This window comes from Somniosus microcephalus, chromosome 3, assembly GCF_052327205.1.
Source record: "Somniosus microcephalus isolate GS21.2 chromosome 3, FLI_Smic_1.0, whole genome shotgun sequence".
Taxonomy (NCBI): domain Eukaryota; kingdom Metazoa; phylum Chordata; class Chondrichthyes; order Squaliformes; family Somniosidae; genus Somniosus; species Somniosus microcephalus.
Genome location: NC_140989.1, coordinates 94,657,784 through 94,678,504, shown reverse-complemented (window position 1 = coordinate 94,678,504; position 20,721 = coordinate 94,657,784). Strand labels below are relative to the sequence as shown.

Here is a 20,721-nt window from a genome sequence, read left to right as displayed (position 1 = left end):
GGGGAAGGGAGGGGGGGTTGGGGAGGGAGGGGGGGAAGGGGGTTGGGAAGGGGGTTGGGGAGGGGGGGAAAGGGGAGGGGGGGAAAGGGGGTTGGGGAGGGGGCAAAGGGGGGGTGGGGGAAGGGGGTTGGGGAGGGGGGGAAAGGGGGTTGGGGGAAAGGGGGTTGGGGGAAGGGAAGGGGGTTGGGGAGGGAGGGGGGAAAGGGGGGTTGGGGAGGGGGGTGGGGGAAGGGGGTTGGGGAGGGGGGTGAGGGGGTGGGGGAAGGGGGTTGGGGAGGGAGGTGGTGGGGGAAGGGGGTTGGGGTGGGAGGGGGGTGAGGGGTGGGGGAAGGGGGTTGGGGAGGGAGGGGGTGGGGGAAGGGGGTTGGGGAGGAAGGGGGTGGGGGAAGGGGTTTGGGGAGGGAGGTGGTGGGGGAAGGGGGTTGGGGTGGGAGGGGGGTGAGGGGTGGGGGAAGGGGGTTGGGGAGGGAGGTGGTGGGGGAAGGGGGTTGGGGAGGGAGGTGGAAGGGGGTGTGGGGAGGGGGTGGAAGGGGAGGGGGGGAAGTGGGTGGGAGGGGGGTTGGTGGGTGTCGGGGGGAGGGGGGTAAGGGGGGGTGGGGGAAGGGGGTTGGGGAGGGAGGTGGAGGGGGGTGAGGGGTGGGGGAAGGGGGTTGGGGAGGGAGGTGGAAGGGGGTGTTGGGGGGTGGGGAGGGGGTGGAAGGAGGGGTGTGGGGAGGGGGGGAAGTGGGTGGGAGGGGGGTTGGTGGGTGTCGGGGGGAGGGGGGTAAGGGGTTGTGGGGGGGTAAGGGGGTGTGGGGGGGGAGGGGGCTGGGGGGTGTGGGAAGGGGGGTAAGGGGGGGAAGGAAGGGGGGAGATAAACTTAAAGTACAGGAAACTTTGTGCTATCCGGCACCCACTGGACCGAGCTGCTGCCTTGCCTCAAGTACTCCAGAGTTAATGTTGAGAGATACGGAGATTCTTATCTCTGTATTAAACAACAAACACTGTTGCTTAGCAACAGCTTCTAAACACTCAGGTGTGGCCCTAAAGCTCTGTAGCTAAAGCTGTTGCTATAGGTACAGACCTTGCACAGCTTGACTGTTCAAACAAAGCAAAAAAAAACAAAAAAGAATAAAAAACAGCTGCTGATTTTTGCCGGTGACTCCAGATTGCCGGATAGCTCACCTCCGGATAGCAGAAAGTTTCCTGTACTTATAAAACATTTTTGGTAAATCTTTCTATAACATACACTTTACAACCTCACCAATCTTTTTATTAAAAAAGGGGTGCTCACCTCTCAGTGTATTGTATCACAAACAATGGCCGCCGCTTGCTTTTCAGTTGGAAAGATTAGGCCCCGCCCACACAGTCGATTGTCTGTCTCGGTCACCAGCACCCGATTTGGAGCACAGAAGCCCCACCCACTCTATGTTCCTGTACTAAGATGGCCGCGCATGCACTCTGTTACACACTGAATCAAAATGGCGTCACACTGAAACTTTTCGCCCTCCTTGACAAAGATGGCTGCCGTTAACCTGGGGCTGTCAGCAGAAGAAATTTCCTCAGCTGCAAACACAGGATCTTCAGATTATTATTCGGGGCTTGCGACCTACCCCAGTTGCTTATGAAGCCTCCCCACCTACTGACTCCGGGAATGGAGCTGAGGCAGCACACCCTCTGCCCTCTGCCAGTGTTTGTCTCTGTCTAGGCCGGGAGCCTGGGTCTAGAGTTGCACTGCTGGCAGTTGGAGAAGCCTAGGCCCCGGGCCTGGAAAAACGGTGAAAGGTAGGAGAATTATAGAGGTTAGAGAAAAGATTTACAAATTAATTAACTTTTTTTAAAAACAATTTGTGTTTTAAAAGCAACTTTTTTTTTGCTGGAAATGTAGATTTGAAAAGAAACACGCAGAAAGCGGGAAAAAGAAATGAAAAGTCAGGTCACCGAAGCGTAGAATTGGTCAATCGTCCAGTCACTCGACTGTAGGAGTGCCTGCCCGCACGTGCCAGGAACCCGGCGCACGATTGGTCGACCTCGATGTCACTCTATTGCTAATGAGCGGATAATGAGATGCTAATGAGCGGAATTTTGAACGTTTTTTGGATACTGCGGGCGCGATTTTTGTCCGGCCGAAACGTAAATACGCTTACGACCGTTTTGGAAAGGTAAGCTTTCTTTTGACATAACGCACGCGTAGGTACGCTCTATAACTTTCGAGTGCATAGCCGGACAGACGCACACCGGAGGACAGACAGACAGACAGACAGATCGATCCGTTTATATATATATAGATAGATATATATAGATAGATGTTGTAGAGTACTTCAATGATTCATCATAGCTCTTTTAATTCTATCTTGCATTAACAGAAATGAATCAGTTAGTATGTTTTATTTTGTTGTCTGCTATAAATTTTATGATCCAAGTGCATTTTTCAGCACCGAAGTTTGTGACATTTGGCGCCTGTTTACATCAAGGCTGAGATCAAAAATGCCTGAGACAGTGAACCATTTAATGCAATTATCGGGCAATTCTTAACAAATGGCTGGTAGAGTGAGAAGATGTTGAAAATCTTGCTGTTCTCAGTCTATGCCTTTTGTATTCATTTATATTTCTGGAAATATTATATCCATTCCTGTTTGTGGGAGTAAGCAGCTGAAATTATTCAGTTAAATAGATATTGTTTTACTGAGATTACAGTTTTTAATCATGCTTCCATTCCAAATTGTATTGTGCTACGACTTTTGCATTTTAATAAATCTACCAGTTGTCTACTGTAAACAGGCTATAAAAATCCAAGTATTTATCATGCAATGTTGTAAATACTTCCAATGAAAAGATACAAAAATAGCTTTCATATTACTACCTCGCACATCTTTGTGGGGCTTAGAGGGAGGTTGTTTAAGATAATTAATCTTCCTTAATTGTTCCTCCATTGTTAAGGAAGTGGTATCAAGTCACTTAGAAAATCATAACATGATTAGGCAGAGTCAACATGGTTTTATGAAAGGGAAATCATGTTTGACAAATTTGAGTTTTTTGAGGCTGTAACTAGCAGGGTAGATAAAGGGGAACCAGCGGATGTAGTATATTTGGATTTCCAAAAGGCATTCGATAAGGTGCCACATAAAAGGTTATTACACAAGATAAGGGCTCATGGGGTTGGGGGTAATATAGTAGCATGGATAGAGGATTGGTTAATGGACAGAAAACAGAGAGTAGGGAAAAACGGATCTTTTTCAGGTTGGCAGTCTGTAACTAATGGGGTGCCGCAAGGATCAGTGTTGGGGCCTCAGCGATTTACAATCTATATTAATGACCTAGATGAAGGGACCGAGTGTAACGTATCCAAGTTTGCTGATGATACAAAGCTAAGTGGGACAGTAAGCTATGAGGAGAACACAAAGGGCAAGATTTTCATTGGGCCGTGGAGGTGGGATTGGAGGCGTGTGGGGGGTTAAAATCTCGAAATCGGGGGGCACGAACTCATCCCGCCCCCAACCCGCCTCCATGCCAGTTTCAAAGGAGGCGGATACCCGACCTGTGCTGGGACCCGCCTCCCCGAGGCGGGAAGGGGATTAGTGCCAATTAACTGCCTGTTAACAGGTAGTTAACAGGCAGTTTTTAGCCTAATCCCTATTTTTATTGCCGAAGTGTGGGATTCCCGACGGCTCCAAACCACGCCAAGTTAGCGAGGCGGACCGTCGGGCTGAAGGGCTTGGAGGGTTCGAGATGTCTGGTGTTCAGGTGAGTGATGGGTGCATGAGTTCAGAGGTAGGTGTGTTTGGTGTGTGTAAAGTGTTTAAAGAGGTTTTACTTACATTTACTTACCTTTACAGCCTTCCTTCCTTCAGGTCTCGGGAGTCCCTCATCTCACCGGCACAGAAAGCAGAATGGCCACGAGCTGTCAAAAGTTGCAGCATTCAGCTTTCTGCTCTGGCGAGATCTCTAAATCAGCCTGAGAGGAAGGAATTAACTTGGACAGATGAAATGTCAATCTGTGACATCACCTGTTGCCGGGGGGCCCTTAATTGGCCTGCTGAGCCTGCTGGGCGGGCTCAACAAGGTCAGTCAAGTGAAAATCGCGTGGGTTGGCCACAACTCGATGGAGGCGGGACTACAACCATGAAAGTTGTAATCCCGCCTCCTCAATCAAAATCCAGCCCAAAGAGCCTGCAAAGGGATATAGATAGACTAAGTGAGTGGGCAGTAAGGTGGCAGATGGAGTATAATGTAGGGAGATGTGAGGAAGAATAGAAAAACAGAATATTTTTTAAATAGTGAGAAACTTTCAAATGTTGGTGTTCAGAGAGATTTGGGTGTCCTCGTGCAAGAAACACAGAAAGCTAGCCTGCAATAAGGAAGGCAACTGACATGTTGGCCTTTATTGCAAGGGGGTTAGAGTATAAGAGTAAGGAAGTCTTGCTACAATTGTACAGGGCCTTGGTGAGACCACACCTGGAGTACTGTGCACAGTTTTGGTCTCCTTATCTAAGTAAGGATAAACTTGCCTTGGAGGCGGTGCAACAAAGGTTCACTAGATTGATTCCTAGGATGAGAGGGCTGTCCTATGATGAGAGATTGTGTAGAATGGGCCTATACTCTCGAGTTCAGAAGAATGAGAGGTGATCTCATCGAAACATACAAGATTCTGAAGGGGTTTGACAGGGTAGATGCTGAGAGGTTGTTTCCCCTGGCTGGAGAGTCTAAAACTAGGGGGCATAGTCTCAGGATAAGGGGTTGGCCATTTAAGACTGAGATGAGGAGGAATTTCTTCACTCTGGTTGTGAATCTTTGGAATTTTCTGCCCCAGAGGGCTGTGAATGCTGAGTCAAGGCTGAGATAGATAGATTTTTGGACTCTAGGGGAATCAAGGGATATGGAGATCGGGCGGGAAAGTGGAGTTGATTTCGATGATCAGCCATGATCTATTGAATAGCAGAGCAAGCTCAACGGGCCGTATGGCCTACTCTTATTTCTTATTTTCTTAATTGCCAAGTACAAGTAAACAGAGCTTAACAAAATATTTTAGTACTTGCATTAACCTTTACCTTTCTGATTAAAAGAGTATATTATGGTTAATACAAAATATGTGACTAACACTTTTCCATTTTAGAATTGTTTCCACTGTGAATTTATAAATTTGTTAACAAATTACGTTTCAACCTCTCTTTCAAATGGGCGTTAGGTTTGCATCCCAATTTGCTTGAATTCAGTACAGTGCCTTGCCTACTTCACAATATCAAAAGTCTAACATAACAACAGCGCCCCTGTTCCTCCTGTACATTTATACTGGTAGATCAAAAGCACATCTGACTCTCCTGCCAATTTCAGTACTTCCTGCTGAAGCAAACTCTAATGGGGTGTATTTACACATCAACTTTAGCATCACTGCAACACTAAAATTGGTGCATGAACAGGGAATCAGATCAATGCTCTAACTCACAATTACTCCAGGAACATTAAACTGAATCCCCCAGCCACTTATGGTTTGAACAAAGAGGAACATTGGTTTGAGTGACCACTAAAGAATGGATAAAATTGGTTTGAAGTACAATGTATCAAATGGGCTAGAGATTGAAACAAATAAAAAGTACATACAATAAGTACAAAATTGTTACAACATTACAACCAAAGGGAAAGAAAAAGATTTTGAAAAACAAAATCAGAGTTATTACTTAATATTCTAATTGTTTGACTTGAGAATTTGCAACTCTGTTCTGGTCCCTGCCCTGACCATGCTCGTCCTTTTATACATTCATAAAAGTTAAGAAGACAGCTTTACAGTGCCTACCAATCCCATAAGTAAAGTACAAGTGAAAAACATTTACTGTAGCAAGTTATTATGTAAACCACTGTATGAACCATTATTTATTAGTACATTTACTTAGAGTGGTGATGATCCAGGCGTCAGTCATTGATATCCCAGCATGGCCTCTGACCCCAATCAAAACACTCCATCCTCCATCCAGAAAATAGACAAGAGATTTCTGTCACTTATCTGCAGCCCTCTCCTTGAACTATATCCTGAAAGCACTATACAGTATTTCTTATGTTCATTAATAAATAGACATTCTTATTATGAACACAGCTAGCTTTTGCTAGACACTTTTATTGAACACGTGGACTAGGTACAGTATCTGTAGAGGCTTCCATCTTGACTGCTGCCTTGTGGGTAGCCTAGTGCCTCATGGGTAATGTAGTCTTAATATACATACAGCTGGGTAGTGTAGTCTTATACATACAGCTATATACAGCTCTACGGCTCCACCTAGTGTCCACTATAGAATGACATGTTATTGATCATTACAGTATTATCCTGAAAACACTTCTGAAATTAAGATGGGAGGAAAATCTTTATTGGCCTCTTGATGAAGAATTGGGGGCTGCTTGGAATTCAGCTTGCAAAATTTCTCTTCCCTGCCCCCCCCCCCCCACTCTCTTTCTCACACACACATTATTTGAATGATTTTAATAAATTGCTGTGCTTGCCTTTGGAACTGTCATGGGATTCTCCATGGGTGATACTTTTTTCTGTTTTCTGTGTGTGTTCTTTTCAATGGATAATAGCAGTCAGCACCTCTCAAAATTCTGTTCAAACCCATAATCCTATTTTGAGAAAAAGGCTACTTAGTTACCTCCTTTGTTTTTTGGAACAAGGTCACAACAAGGGGAACATCCATGCTGCTAATTTGTCTTATTGATTAGCTACACTATTTCATGAGATTGCAAGGTGGGTTTGGATGAAGAGAGCCGCTTCAATCCATTTTTAAAATTTGTTCCGGGATGTGGGCGTCACTGGCAAGGCCAGCATTTATTGCCCATCCCCAATTGCCTTTGAGAAGATGGTGGTGAGCTGCCTTCTTGAACCGCTGCAGTCCGTGTGGTGAAGGTACTCCCACAGTGCTGTTGGGGAGGGAGTTCCAGGATTTTCACCCAATGATGAAGGAACGGCGATATATTTCCAAGTCAGGATGATGTGCAACTTGGAGGGGAACTTGCAGGCGATGGTGCTCCCATGCGTCTGCTGCCCTTGTCCTTCTAGGTGGTAGAGGTCGTGTGTTTGGGAGGTGCTATCGAAGAAGCCTTGGCGAGTTGCTACAGTGCATCTTGTAGATGGTACACACTGCAGCCACGGTACGCCGGTGGTGGAGGGAGTGAATGTTTAAGCTGGTGGATGGGGTGTCGATCAAGCGGGCTGCTTTGTCTTGGATGGTGTCAAGCTTCTTGAGTGTTGTTGGAGCTGCATTCATCCAGGCAAGTGGAGAGTATTCCATCACACTCCTGACTTGTGCCTTGTTAATGGTGGAAAGGTTTTGGGGAGTCAGGAGGTGAGACACTCGCCGCAGAATACCCAGCCTCTGACCTGGGAATTCAGTATTTATGTGGCTGGTCCAGTTAAGTTTCTGGTCAATGGTGACCCCCCCCCAGGATTTTGATGGTGGGGGATTCAGCAATTGTAATGCCGTTGAATATCAAGGGGCAGTGGTTAGACTCTCTCTTGTTGGAGATAGTCATTGCCTGGCAGTTGTGTGGCGCGAATGTTACTTGCCACTTATCAGTCCAAGCCTGAATGTTGTCCAGGTCTTGCTGCAAGCAGGCATGGACGGCTTCATTATCTGAGGAGTTGTGAATGGAACTGAACACTGCAATCATCAGCCAACATCCCCACTTCTAACCTTATGATGGAGGGAAGGTCATTGATGAAGCAGCTGAAGATAGTTGGGCCTAGGACACTGCCCTGAGGAATTCCTGCAGCGATGTCCTGGGGCTGAGATGATTGACCTCCAACAACCACAACCATCTTCCTTGTGCTAGGTATGACTCCAGCCAGTGGAGAGATTTCCCCCAGATTCCCATTGACTTCAATTTTAGTGGGGCCTCCTTGATGCCACACTCGGTCAAATGCTGCCTTGATGTCAAGGGCAGTCACTCTCGCTTCACCTCTGGAATTCAGCTCTTTTGTCCATGTTTGGACCAAGGCTGTAATGAGGTCTGGAGCCGAGTGGTCCTGGTGGAACCCAAATTGAGCATCGGTGAGCTGGTTATTGGTGAATAAGTGCTGCTTGATAACACTGTCGATGACACCTTCCATCACTTTGCTGATGATTGAGAGTAAACTGATGGGGCGGTAATTGGCCGGATTGGATTTATCCTGCTTTTTGTGGACAGGACATAGCTGGGCAGTTTTCCACATTGTCGGGTAGATGCCAGTGTTGTAGCTGTACTGGAACAGCTTGGCTAGAGGCACCACTAGTTCTGGAGCACAAGTCTTCAGCATGACAGCCGGGATGTTGTCGGGGCCTATAGCCTTTATCGTATCCAGCCGTTTCTTGACATCATGTGGAGTGAATCGAATTGGCTGAAGACTGGCTTCTGTGGTGGTGGGGGCGTCAGGAGGAGGCCGATATAGATCATCCACTCGGCACTTCTGCCTGAAGATGGTTACAAACACTTCAGCCTTGTCTTTTGCATTCGCGTGCTAGGCTCCGCCATCATTGAGGATGGGGATATTCATGGAGCCTCCTCCTCCTGTTAGTTTAATTGTCCACCACCATTCGCGACTGGATGTGGCAGGACTGCTCAGCTTTGACCTGATCCGTTGGTTGTGGGATCGCTTAGCTCTGTTATAGCATGTTGCTGTTTAGCATGCATGTAGTCCCATGTTGGAACCTCATTTTTAGCCTGATGCTTCTCCTGGCCTACTTTTCTACACTCCTCATTGAGCCAGGGTTGGTTCTCTGGGTTGATGTTAATGGTAAAGTGAGGGCTATGCCGGGCCATGATGTAGTGTCCGTGTGTTGATAAAGACACTGAAGACAGGAGTTGGTTCATAGGTGTTTACTAAGCAAAGTCTGGGGGGGGGGGTTCTAACAGATATACACAATATACAGGCTTATATAGCCCGAGTGGCATTACAGCACACATGGGGCTCTTAAAGGCACAGACACTACAATTCCTCCCCTTTTAGCTAACCAGTACATCATATTTTAAGTAATTATTAATTACATGTTATAAGAAAAATAATATACACATTGCTGTAGTTAATTAATTATAAGTCAGTCTCTCAGGAGGCTTCCTGACTCGGTCCGGATAACGCCTCGGGGGTGTAGTAGTTTCTGGTGGTGTAGTAGGTTCTTTTGGCAAGGCTGATTCGGCTTGAATGCCAGTGTCGGGTTCATCGGGTTCCAGTATCACCGGATCGGAGGTAGATATGGGTATCTCTACTTCATCGTTAGACGTATAGAGTTGTGGTGTAGGTTGTCCCTTTTCGGATGACTTTATGATTTGGTCAGCATGGTGCCGTATTATGCTTTCTCCGATGTCCACGGTATACATCAGTGGTCCTAGTCTTCTATTTCGCTATCAAAAGCATCAATATTGCCAGACTTAGGCATTTCAGAAAAGATATGGCGCTTCCCGCGCTTTTTCCGCCGCTGCTGCCGATGACAACGCTGTTTCCCGCGGTTTCCGTTCTTTTTTAAAATTTATTTACAGTTGGAGACTCGTTCCCGCCGGACTTTCTCTCCAGGTCTGAACGCTAACCTGCTTGCCGCGCCGGCCGTCTCCCGAGTGCTCCCTCCCAGTCTGTTATTGCTTGCCTCCGATTTCGCTGCCTGTCTCAGCTGTAGAGCCAGCTGCTGGAGCCCCAGCCTGACGCCCAGGAAGGATTAGCGCAGTACCTGCCACCAGCTTGGCCAGCTGGTGAAACCACAGCTTCTCTCACTTTCTTGAGTCTTCTGGACGCCCGAGGAATCGATGTCCTTGAGGTGCTGCTGAATTGCAGGTAAGTCCGTTTCCACTTCGTCGCCACTGTAGTGTCCGTGTGTTGATAAAGACACTGAAGACAGGAGTTGGTTCATAGGTGTTTACTAAGCAAAGTCTGGGGGGGTTCTAACGGATATACACAATATACAGGCTTATATAGCCCGAGTGGCAATTACCGGCATTACAGCACACCTGGGGCTCTTAAAGGCACATACACTACACATGAGGTTACAGATTGTGGCGGAGTACAATTGTGCTGCTGCTGATGGCCCACAGCGCCTCATGGATGCCCAGTTTTGTGTTGCTAGATCTGTTGTGAATCCATCCCATTTAGCATGGTGGTAGTGCCACACAACACGATGGAGTGTGTTTTTAGTGTGAAGACGGGTCTTCATATCCAAGGACTGTGCAGTGGCCACTGCCACCAATGCTGTCACCTATATTTATATAAATAAAAGGATACATCTGTCTGTCTGTCATTCCGTCTGTCTGTCTGTCTGTATTGAATAAACTCGAAAGTTATAGAGCGTACCTACACGTGTGTTAATTAAATTGTAAATCTTTTGTCTAACCTCTATAATTTTCCTACCTTTCACTGTTTTTCCAGGCCTCAAAGCCTGGGCGTCTGTTGACCAGCCACGCCCGAGCTAGGCGCCTCCCGTCGCGATCGACAAAAGGCAAGCGATCGCCGCCATCTTTGTGAAGGCTGGAGGGGGCGGGCCTGAGCCGAGCGTCGCCACCCGCCGCCATCTTAGTAAAGGCGGGTGGGGCGGAAGTCAGCGTCCGCGTCATCTTCTGCCCGGAGCGCGATTTGAGTCCGGCCGGGCCTCACGCGGTAGGTTGCGCGGCGGCGTCTCTCTGGTCTTGAAGCCGGCTCGGGCGGGAGATCGGGGGGGCGGGAGATCGGGGGGCGGGAAATCGGGGGGCGGGAGATCGGGGCGGGGCTCGGGGACTTCCCTTCCTCCCCCTCCTCCCCTTCCTCCCCCTCCGTCCCCCCTCCCCCCTCCACCAATTCCCCCCTTCCCCCCCCCCCCAGTCGCGCTCTCTCTTTCCCCCCCCCACCCTGTCGCGCGCTCTCTCTCTTCCCCCCCAGTTGCTCTCTCTCTCTCTTCCCCACCCAGTCGCGCTCTCTCTCTTCCCCCCCCCCCCCTACCAGTCGCTCTCTCTCTCTTCCCCCCCCAGTCGCTCTCTCTCTCTTCCCCCCCCAGTCGCTCTCTCTCTCTTCCCCCCCCCAGTCGCTCTCTCTCTCTTCCCCCCCAGTCGCTCTCTCTCTCTTCCCCCCCCAGTCGCTCTCTCTCTCTTCCCCCCCCCAGTCGCTCTCTCTCTCTTCCCCCCCCCAGTCGCTCGCTCTCTCTTCCCCCCCCCAGTCGCTCTCTCTCTCTTCCCCCCCAGTCGCTCTCTCTCTCTTCCCCCCCAGTCGCTCTCTCTCTCTTCCGCCCCCGTCGCTCTCTCTCTCTTCCGCCCCCGTCGCTCTCTCTCTTCCCCCCCCGTCGCTCTCTCTCTCTTCCCCCCCCCCGTCGCTCTCTCTCTCTTCCCCCCCGTCGCTCTCTCTCTCTTCCCCCCCAGTCGCTCTCTCTCTCTTCCCCCCCCAGTCGCTCTCTCTCTCTTCCCCCCCCCAGTCGCTCTCTCTCTCTTCCCCCCCCCCCCAGTCGCTCTCTCTCTCTTCCCCCCCCCCCCCAGTCGCTCTCTCTCTCTTCCCCCCCCCCAGTCGCTCTCTCTCTCTTCCCCCCCCCCCAGTCGCTCTCTCTCTCTTCCCCCCCCCCCAGTCGCTCTCTCTCTCTTCCCCCCCCCCAGTCGCTCTCTCTCTCTTCCCCCCCCCAGTCGCTCTCTCTCTCTTCCCCCCCCCAGTCGCTCTCTCTCTCTTCCCCCCCCAGTCGCTCTCTCTCTCTCCCCCCCCAGTCGCTCTCTCTCTCTCCCCCCCCCCCAGTCGCTCTCTCTCTCTCCCCCCCCAGTCGCTCTCTCTCTCTCCCCCCCCAGTCGCTCTCTCTCTCTCCCCCCCCCAGTCGCTCTCTCTCTCCCCCCCCCAGTCGCTCTCTCTCCCCCCCCAGTCGCTCTCTCTCTCCCCCCCCCCCAGTCGCTCTCTCTCTCCCCCCCCCCCAGTCGCTCTCTCTCTCTTCCCCCCCAGTCGCTCTCTCTCTTCCCCCCCCAGTCGCTCTCTCTCTCTTCCCCCCCCCCCCAGTCGCTCTCTCTCTCTTCCCCCCCAGTAGCTCTCTCTCTCTCTTCCCCCCCCCCCCCCAGTCGCTCTCTCTCTCTTCCCCCCCAGTCTCTCTCTCTTCCCCCCAGTCTCTCTCTCTTCCCCCCCCCAGTCGCTCTCTCTCTCTTCCCCCCCAGTCGCTCTCTCTCTCTCTCTTCCCCCCCCCCAGTCGCTCTCTCTCTCTCTTCCCCCCCCCCCCCCAGTCGCGCTCTCTCTCTTCCCCCCAGTCGCGCTCTCTCTCTTCCCCCCCAGTCGCTCTCTCTCTCTTCCCCCCCCAGTCGCTCTCTCTCTCTTCCCCCCCCAGTCGCTCTCTCTCTCTTCCCCCCCAGTCGCTCTCTCTCTCTTCCCCCCCAGTCGCTCTCTCTCTCTTCCCCCCCAGTCGCTCGCTCTCTCTTCCCCCCCCCAGTCGCTCTCTCTCTCTTCCCCCCAGTCGCTCTCTCTCTCTTCCCCCAGTCGCTCTCTCTCTCTTCCCCCCCCCCCCGTCGCTCTCTCTCTCTTCCGCCCCCGTCGCTCTCTCTCTCTTCCCCCCCCGTCGCTCTCTCTCTCTTCCCCCCCCCCCGTCGCTCTCTCTCTCTTCCCCCCCCGTCGCTCTCTCTCTCTTCCCCCCCCCGTCGCTCTCTCTCTCTTCCCCCCCAGTCGCTCTCTCTCTCTTCCCCCCCAGTCGCTCTCTCTCTCTTCCCCCCCAGTCGCTCTCTCTCTCTTCCCCCCCCAGTCGCTCTCTCCTCTCTTCCCCCCCCCCAGTCGCTCTCTCTCTCTTCCCCCCCCAGTCGCTCTCTCTCTCTTCCCCCCCCCCCCAGTCGCTCTCTCTCTCTTCCCCCCCCCAGTCGCTCTCTCTCTCTTCCCCCCCCCCCAGTCGCTCTCTCTCTTCCCCCCCAGTCGCTCTCTCTCTTCCCCCCCCCAGTCCGCTCTCTCTCTCTTCCCCCCCCAGTCGCTCTCTCTCTCTTCCCCCCCAGTCGCTCTCTCTCTCTTCCCCCCCCCCCCAGTCGCTCTCTCTCTCTTCCCCCCCCCCCCCAGTCGCTCTCTCTCTCTCCCCCCCCCCCAGTCGCTCTCTCTCTCTCCCCCCCAGTCGCTCTCTCTCTCTCCCCCCCAAGTCGCTCTCTCTCTCTCCCCCCCCCAGTCGCTCTCTCTCTCTCCCCCCCCAGTCGCTCTCTCTCTCTCCCCCCCCCAGTCGCTCTCTCTCTCCCCCCCCAGTCGCTCTCTCTCTCCCCCCCCCAGTCGCTCTCTCTCTCCCCCCCCAGTCGCTCTCTCTCTCTTCCCCCCCAGTCGCTCTCATCTCTTCCCCCCCCAGTCGCTCTCTCTCTCTTCCCCCCCCCCCCAGTCGCTCTCTCTCTCTTCCCCCCCCAGTAGCGTCTCTCTCTCTCTTCCCCCCCCCCCCCCCCCAGTCGCTCTCTCTCTCTTCCCCCCCAGTCTCTCTCTCTTCCCCCCCAGTCGCTCTCTCTCTCTTCCCCCCCCCCGTCGCTCTCTCTCTCTCTCTTCCCCCCCCCCCCAGTCGCTCTCTCTCTCTCTTCCCCCCCCCCCCCCCCAGTCGCGCTCTCTCTCTTCCCCCCCAGTCGCTCTCTCCTCTCTCCCCCCCCCCAGTCGCTCTCTCTCTCTTCCCCCCCCCAGTCGCTCTCTCTCTCTTCCCCCCCCCCCCCAGTCGCTCTCTCTCTCTTCCCCCCCAGTCGCTCTCTCTCTCTTCCCCCCCCAGTCGCTCTCTCTCTCTTCCCCCCCAGTCGCTCTCTCTCTCTTCCCCCCCAGTCGCTCTCTCGGTCTCTTCTCTCCCCCCCAGTCGCTCTCTCTCTCTTCCCCCCCAGTCGCTCTCTCTCTCTTCCCCCCCGTCGCTCTCTCTCTCTTCCCCCCCCAGTCGCTCTCTCTCTCTTCCCCCCCAGTCGCTCTCTCTCTCTTCCCCCCCAGTCGCTCTCTCTCTCTTCCCCCCCCAGTCGCTCTCTCTCTCTTCCCCCCCAGTCGCTCTCTCTCTCTTCCCCCCCAGTCGCTCTCTCTCTCTTCCCCCCCAGTCGCTCTCTCTCTCTTCCCCCCCCCAGTCGCTCTCTCTCTCTTCCCCCCCCCCAGTCGCTCTCTCCTCTCTTCCCCCCCAGTCGCTCTCTCTCTCTTCCCCCCCCCCCAGTCGCTCTCTCTCTCTTCCCCCCCCAGTCGCTCTCTCTCTCTTCCCCCCCCAGTCGCTCTCTCTCTCTTCCCCCCCCCAGTCGCTCTCTCTCTCTTCCCCCCCCAGTCGCTCTCTCTCTTCCCCCCCCAGTCGCTCTCTCTCTCTCCCCCCCCAGTCGCTCTCTCTCTTTTCCCCCCCCCCAGTCGCTCTCTCTCTCTTCCCCCCCCAGGTCGCTCTCTCTCTCTTCCCCCCCAGTCGCTCTCTCTCTCTTCCCCCCCCAGTCGCGCTCTCTCTCTTCCCCCCCAGTCGCGCTCTCTCTTCCCCCCAGTCGCTCTCTCTCTCTTCCCCCCCCCAGTCGCTCTCTCTCTCTTCCCCCCAGTCGCTCTCTCTCTCTTCCCCCCCAGTCGCTCTCTCTCTCTTCCCCCCAGTCGCTCTCTCTCTCTTCCCCCCCCAGTCGCTCTCTCTCTCTTCCCCCCCAGTCGCTCTCTCTCTCTTCCCCCCCCAGTCGCTCTCTCTCTCTTCCCCCCCCAGTCGCTCTCTCTCTCTTCCCCCCCAGTCGCTCTCTCTCTCTTCCCCCCCAGTCGCTCTCTCTCTCTTCCCCCCCAGTCGCTCTCTCTCTCTTCCCCCCCAGTCGCTCCTCTCTCTCTTCCCCCCCAGTCGCTCTCATCTCTCTTCCCCCCAGTCGCTCTCTCTCTCTTCCCCCCCGTCGCTCTCTCTCACTTCCCCCCCAGTCGCTCTCTCTCTCTTCCCACCCTGTCGCTCTCTCTCTCTTCCCCCCCCCAGTCGCTCTCTCTCTCTTCCCCCCCCAGTCGCTCTCTCTCTCTTCCCCCCCCAGTCGCTCTCTCTCTCTTCCCCCCCAGTCGCTCTCTCTCCTCTTCCCCCCCAGTCGCTCTCTCTCTCTTCCCCCCCAGTCGCTCTCTCTCTCTTCCCCCCAGTCGCTCTCTCTCTCTCTTCCCCCCCAGTCGCTCTCTCTCTTCCCCCCCCAGTCGCTCTCTCTCTTCCCCCCCCAGTCGCTCTCTCTCTCTTCCCCCCCCAGTCGCTCTCTCTCTCTTCCCCCCCCCAGTCGCTCTCTCTCTCTTCCCCCCCCCAGTCGCTCTCTCTCTCTTCCCCCCCCCCCAGTCGCGCTCTCTCTCTTCCCCCCCAGTCGCGCTCTCTCTCTTCCCCCCCAGTCGCGCTCTCTCTTCCCCCCCCCCCCCAGTCGCTCTCTCCTCCCCCCCCAGTCGCTCTCTCTCTCTTCCCCCCCCAGTCGCTCTCTCTCTCTTCCCCCCCCAGTCGCTCTCTCTCTCTTTCCCCCCCCCCCGTCGCTCTCTCTCTCTTTTCTCCCCCCCCCCCCAGTCGCTCTCTCTCTTTCCCCCCCCCCCCCAGTCGCTCTCTCTCCTCTCTTTCCCCCCCCCCCAAGTCGCTCTCTCTCTCTTCCAACAACAACATGCCCTCGAAAAAGCCTCGGCACCGCTGGCCACTCCAGCTAGTCTATCTTTATTATATATATAAAAGGATACTTCTGTCTGTCATTCCGTCTGTCTGTCTGTCTAGTCTTGAATTAACTCGAAAGTTATAGAGCGTACCTACACGTGCGTTACGTCGAAAGAAAGCTGACGATTCCAGAACCGTCCTAAGTGTATTTACGTTTCGGCCGGACAAAAATTGTTCGCGTGTTATGCAAAAAGCTTCAAAATTAAACTCATTATCTGCTAAGTAGCATTGATTGACTGACGTCAAGGTCGGCCAATCCTGTGCCGGCACGATTGACCAATCCTACAGTTCAGTCGCCTGATGGTTGCCAATCGCTGCGTCTGTGGGCGGGACTAATGCTTTTCAAACTCGGCATCGGGCAGACCATTGCTTCACTACTTCCAGCTCAAACTCTGCTAATCCAGCTTCGAAAAAGTTAGTATCTCTTTTAAAAATTACATAACATTTACCAAAAAGGTTTTATAAGTACTTTCACTTTCATCTTTGAAGCTATTAAAAGGTAGAAATGTTGCCTGGCAGCAGATTCACACAGGGACAGACAGACAGGCCCCAAAGCCTGGGACTCGATTTAAACCGCCCGGCCCAAAACAGCCCTGGCAAAAGCCGGGCTCCCCCAGCTAGTGGATAGATACATCTGCAACAGGTTGATTGGTGAGGACGAGGTCACATACGTTCTTCCCTCGTATTGGTTCTCTCCCCATCTGTCGCAGGCCCAGACTGGCAGTTATGTCCTTCAGGACTCTGCCAGCTTGGTCAGTAGTGGTGCTACCAAGCCACTCTTGGTGATGGACATTGAAGTTCCCCACCCAGAGTACATTGTGTGCCCTTGCTACCCTCAGTGCTTCTTCCAGGTAGTGTTCAACCTGGAGGAGTACTGATTCATCAGCTGAGGGAGGGCGGTAGGTGGTAATCAGCAGGAGGTTTCCTTGCCCATGCTTGACCTGAAGCCATGAGACTTCATGGGGTCCGGAGTCAATGTTGAGAACTCCCTCCTGGCTGTATACCACTGTGATACCTCCTCTGGTGGGCCTGTCATGTTGGTGGGAAAGGACATACCCAGGGATGGTAATGGAAGAGTCTGGGACATTGGCTGAAAGGTATGATTTTGTGACTATGTCAAACTGTTGCTTGACTAGTCTGTGGGACAGCTCTCCCAATTTTGGCACGTCCCCAGCAAAGAGCTTATTAATCTGTTTTTTGGTCTCCTCAATTAATTAAGAGGGCAATTTTAAAACCCAAAAATGTGTGGGTTTGGGTCGGGTGGGATGTTAAAATGGTAAAAATCTCAAACTCGACCCCAAACCGTCTCAATTTTAACGGAGGCGGGAAGGGGAGCAGGCAACTAACCTGCCCCCGGGAGGCAGGTCGATCATTAAAATATTAAAATGAGGCTGCGTGCCTCAGATTTAAGGTCCATATTTCAGATTTACCGTCCATTTTAAATTAAACCGGCAGCTAAAGGGAGGCGAGGACTGCTGGATCCAGCAGGTCTGTCTTTCCAATTACTTGTTGGATCCAGCTTACCTGCTTTAACCCACCCCTCGCAATCAGACACCTCCCAAAGCCACGATATCGCCCTCCTGAGCCACGTTCTTCCACCTCCCTCCCTCCCTTCCCCAACTGCCCCCCCCCCCCCCCCCGATCTTTCTGATTCCTCCCAACCTCCCCGGCTGCAGCATCCAATCTCATCTTGACCCTTCGATTCTCCCCCGCCCCTTCCAATCTCGCCTCTGATCTCCATCCCCCTGACCGTTCCAAACTCCCCTACGGCATCCGATCCCCTCCCCTGCAGTCTCCGATCTTTTCCTACCGGCCTCCGGACTCCGATCTCTCCCCCCCGCCCCCCTCTGCGGCCTGGTGCCAAAGACTTATCCGCCCAAGAACCATCTAGCCTCTCAATCTGGTTGGCTGCGGCCGAGAAACAGACAGTAAATGTTAAACAGGTCTTGCTGTTAAATTCTTGATCATGCCACTTTATAGCTGTGCAGGGGCTCTGCAGGTTGGGATGACTGTTGTTGAAATTGGATGGTGGAAGAGAGCAAAATAGGTTGAGATTTTGGAAATGCCTCTATGAAGAAGTCTGTAAAGTGTTCAATAACTTTTTTTGTTTTAGTAGTTTTTGCCAATAATTCATATTACAATGGCTCAAAAACATATTTATGCTGATTGTTAAGGGTTGCTTAAGGGTATATTTCAGAACTGTCTTGTTTTGCCTTATTGGGTGATTAAACCAGTCAGCCAAAATGGTGAAATAATATTCAAACCAGAACATTTGCCAGATCAGACTGCAGCTGAAGTGATCACGTTAACAATAAGAATAGTCTGTTTCGTAATCTCAAGCCTGTTCAGAATTGAAGAACCCTGAAGTACTGGTATGCTCTTCAAACTTCCAGCATATAATGCAAATACTGTAAAATGCACTGAATGCTTAATGCCAACTGCAAACTGGATTGTCAATCTAAGAAAGTAATTGGCATTTTAACAATATTTGGTTTTTTTTTTTAAAAATAATTAGTTGATGCATTTTTTAATCTGTGTATGTCAAACTTAGTGTATATATTTACTTACTCAGTAATGCCCTTTTAACATGTTGAGGTATTTAAAGTTAAATAGCAAAACGTGCACTTAAATCTGTGATTTTAGAAACGGTCTTGTGTCCAGAACTCTAACAGTTTGATCTGATTTATTGCTCTCCCCTTTTCTGGCTTTGTTTTAAATGTAATCAAAGTATTGTAGATGTCATATGTGGTTTAAAACATGAGTTCAAATAGATATGCATGTATCATTTTGTATTTCTGGGATGGAAATTTGTCTTGAAAAGTTGCTTAAAAATTGTTGAGATGAAGGCAGCACTTGTAACACGTGATTGAATGTGATGGAAAAAATGTATTTCTTAATAAGCAGTGTGCATTTTATTTAGGTTAATGCAATAGTATATTTTTTTTGCATTCGGCTGAGGAAAACACAAACTAGTATTACCAGTCATGTCATACTGTATATCTTCAGCTCATAGGTTGTTCTCTTTATTATCCTTTCATTTACATTACATTGCATGCACTGTCTTCACTAAGCCACTGCTTTGGTGACATTAAAGTTCATTTCTCAATTCTGCAGACATTCTTAAAAGAAAATGTTCTGGATTTATTTTAGCGCTTCTAATCAATTTTTGTAAAATTGCTTTTGAGGTTCTTATTTTTATGTTTATAAACCTCTCATCTGGCAGGGCAAGTAAGCAACCTGCTTCTAGATGCCCTGCCTATACTGTTTCTGGGCTATTGCCAGGAACTGGGTCAGGTCAAGCTGGGTGCTGCACTTGACACCTCCCATGATAGTAATGCTGAGCTCGATGACTCACTGGCAATCGGTGGCACTGAGCCACCTCCTAACACTAATATTCAAATGTTTTAATTAATTTTACTGATGTACCCAAAAATTATTTTTATTTCCCATGTTATAGCTGATTTAATGGAAGGTATTGTGCTAAATATACATTCTGTCACATTATTGAAGTAAAATTGTATCCAAAACATACAAAAATAGCACATAGTGCTTTTATACAGCATTAGCTATTTTTATATTCGGGTTGATCTTGGTACATTGTGTAGTGCTGTGCACCAGATACAATTCCTTGGCTGAATCAGGAAGAAAGCTGCCCAGTTCTTAGCTGATTATCTTTTGTGCAATTTTAGATTAATTTACAGAAAGAAGAAAGGTTGTCTTCTAGGGTGTGGAATCATTAAACTGTTATTATTTCATCCTTGAAGGGATGGAGGCTTCGCTGAAGTGATGGCACATTCTCCTGTACGTCAGAAGGTTGTGTGATCAAGCTCAGATCTAAGAGTTGAGCGTATAATTTAGGCTGACACTTCAGTGCAGTACTGAGGAGAGTGCTGCATTGTTGGAGGTACCATCTTTGGGAGGAGACTTTAATCAGTCTCCAGTTCACCTGTAGAAAAGCAGCTCATGTTTAAAACAATTATCTTACCAAACTTGATGCCTACAAATGGTAACAGGCCTTCATTCCCAATTTAGTGTAATTCTTGTATGCAAATGAGATATGCTTCTCAAAGAAAAAAGGATGAAATTAGAAGCAGATAAGAGTAGCTGTAGATTGAAAAATAATCAAAATTATTTCAAAATCTGTAAGAAAGAAGACATTGGCCCAGAAATTAGTGTCCCAACGCGCGAGTAAGCACCGTGTACTCGCGTGTGGGACCCGATGGAAGTGCCGGAATCTCGCATGCACAGCGCATGCGCGGGAAACCGGCATTTCCAATCCTCTGAACCAAGGGGTTCAGAGGTCGAACGCGTGCGCGCAGGAGTCTGCGCGTGCGCGTTGAACTTCCTTTTTTTTCCAGGTTTGCCCGTGCGTGAAGGCCTCCACTTTTTACACTTTAAAAAAGCAGACGTAAGGACTTAATTTTAAAAGGTAAGTGGTCTATTAATTAAAATTAGAATTTTTTTCCCACAGGTTTATTATTTTTAAAAACTTTACAGTAAGGTAAGTGTATTTTTAGCCCCGATTTTTTTTAATAAAATTATTTTTTTCAAAAAATTTAAATTATTGTTTAAAATAGTTAGTTATTTATAGTTCATTTAAATAGTGTGACGTATTTTAAAATTTTATTTCAAGTTTAAGTACTGTTTTGGGCGCCCGGAGTTTTCATGAGTTTGACAGTTCTTACTGTCAAACTCATGAATGAACTTTTGCACCTCCGATTGGTTGCCCAGTGCTCACGTGATCCCAGCCGACGCATTGCACTAAGTACAACCGCTGGGTCACGCAAGCACAGCGCGCCGGGAGCTGAACCGGGCCACAGACAGGAAATCCACGCAGGCCCAGGCTTCAACTGCCGGCGCGCTAGGTAAGTGTAGGTCGGGGGCTTGCACCCGCGGGAAGCCCTCGACACAAATTTCTGGGCCATTATGGTCAAATGAGGAGGAATATGCAATAATTTAACAATAATTCTATCTATCTCCAAAATACTCCCCATGTAGTAAATTAAATATTTATGGGTTGAAGTCTCTGCTATTGAACATTGGAACAAGAAAGAGAATTCTTACAATATATATAAAAAGAGAGGGATATGGAGAAGGAGCTGATTACTCCCCTGATGCTTCAGTCGATAAATGCAACATCCAGTCTAACACTATACTTCAGAAAGATCCCAGATTTGATCCCTGGTCTGGGTTGAGTTTGCTGATCAGAACAGTGCTACACTGGCAT

At 50.7% G+C, this 20,721-nt stretch overlaps 1 protein-coding gene across 3 annotated transcripts in view; it reads left to right on the top strand.

The window, feature by feature from the left end:
• Positions 1–20,721, top strand: part of LOC147121216 (ribosomal protein S6 kinase alpha-5-like) — a 127,937-nt gene that overhangs the window by 41,311 nt on the left and 65,905 nt on the right. Inside the window, exon 1 of one of the 3 annotated variants that reach the window (XM_085981366.1) lies at positions 19,771–19,923. The exons of the other annotated variants lie outside the window; for them this stretch is intronic. The gene's annotated coding sequence lies outside the window, so the exon portion shown is untranslated. Of the gene's footprint in view, positions 1–19,770; positions 19,924–20,721 lie in introns of those variants that run through there. 3 annotated transcript variants of the gene reach the window in all.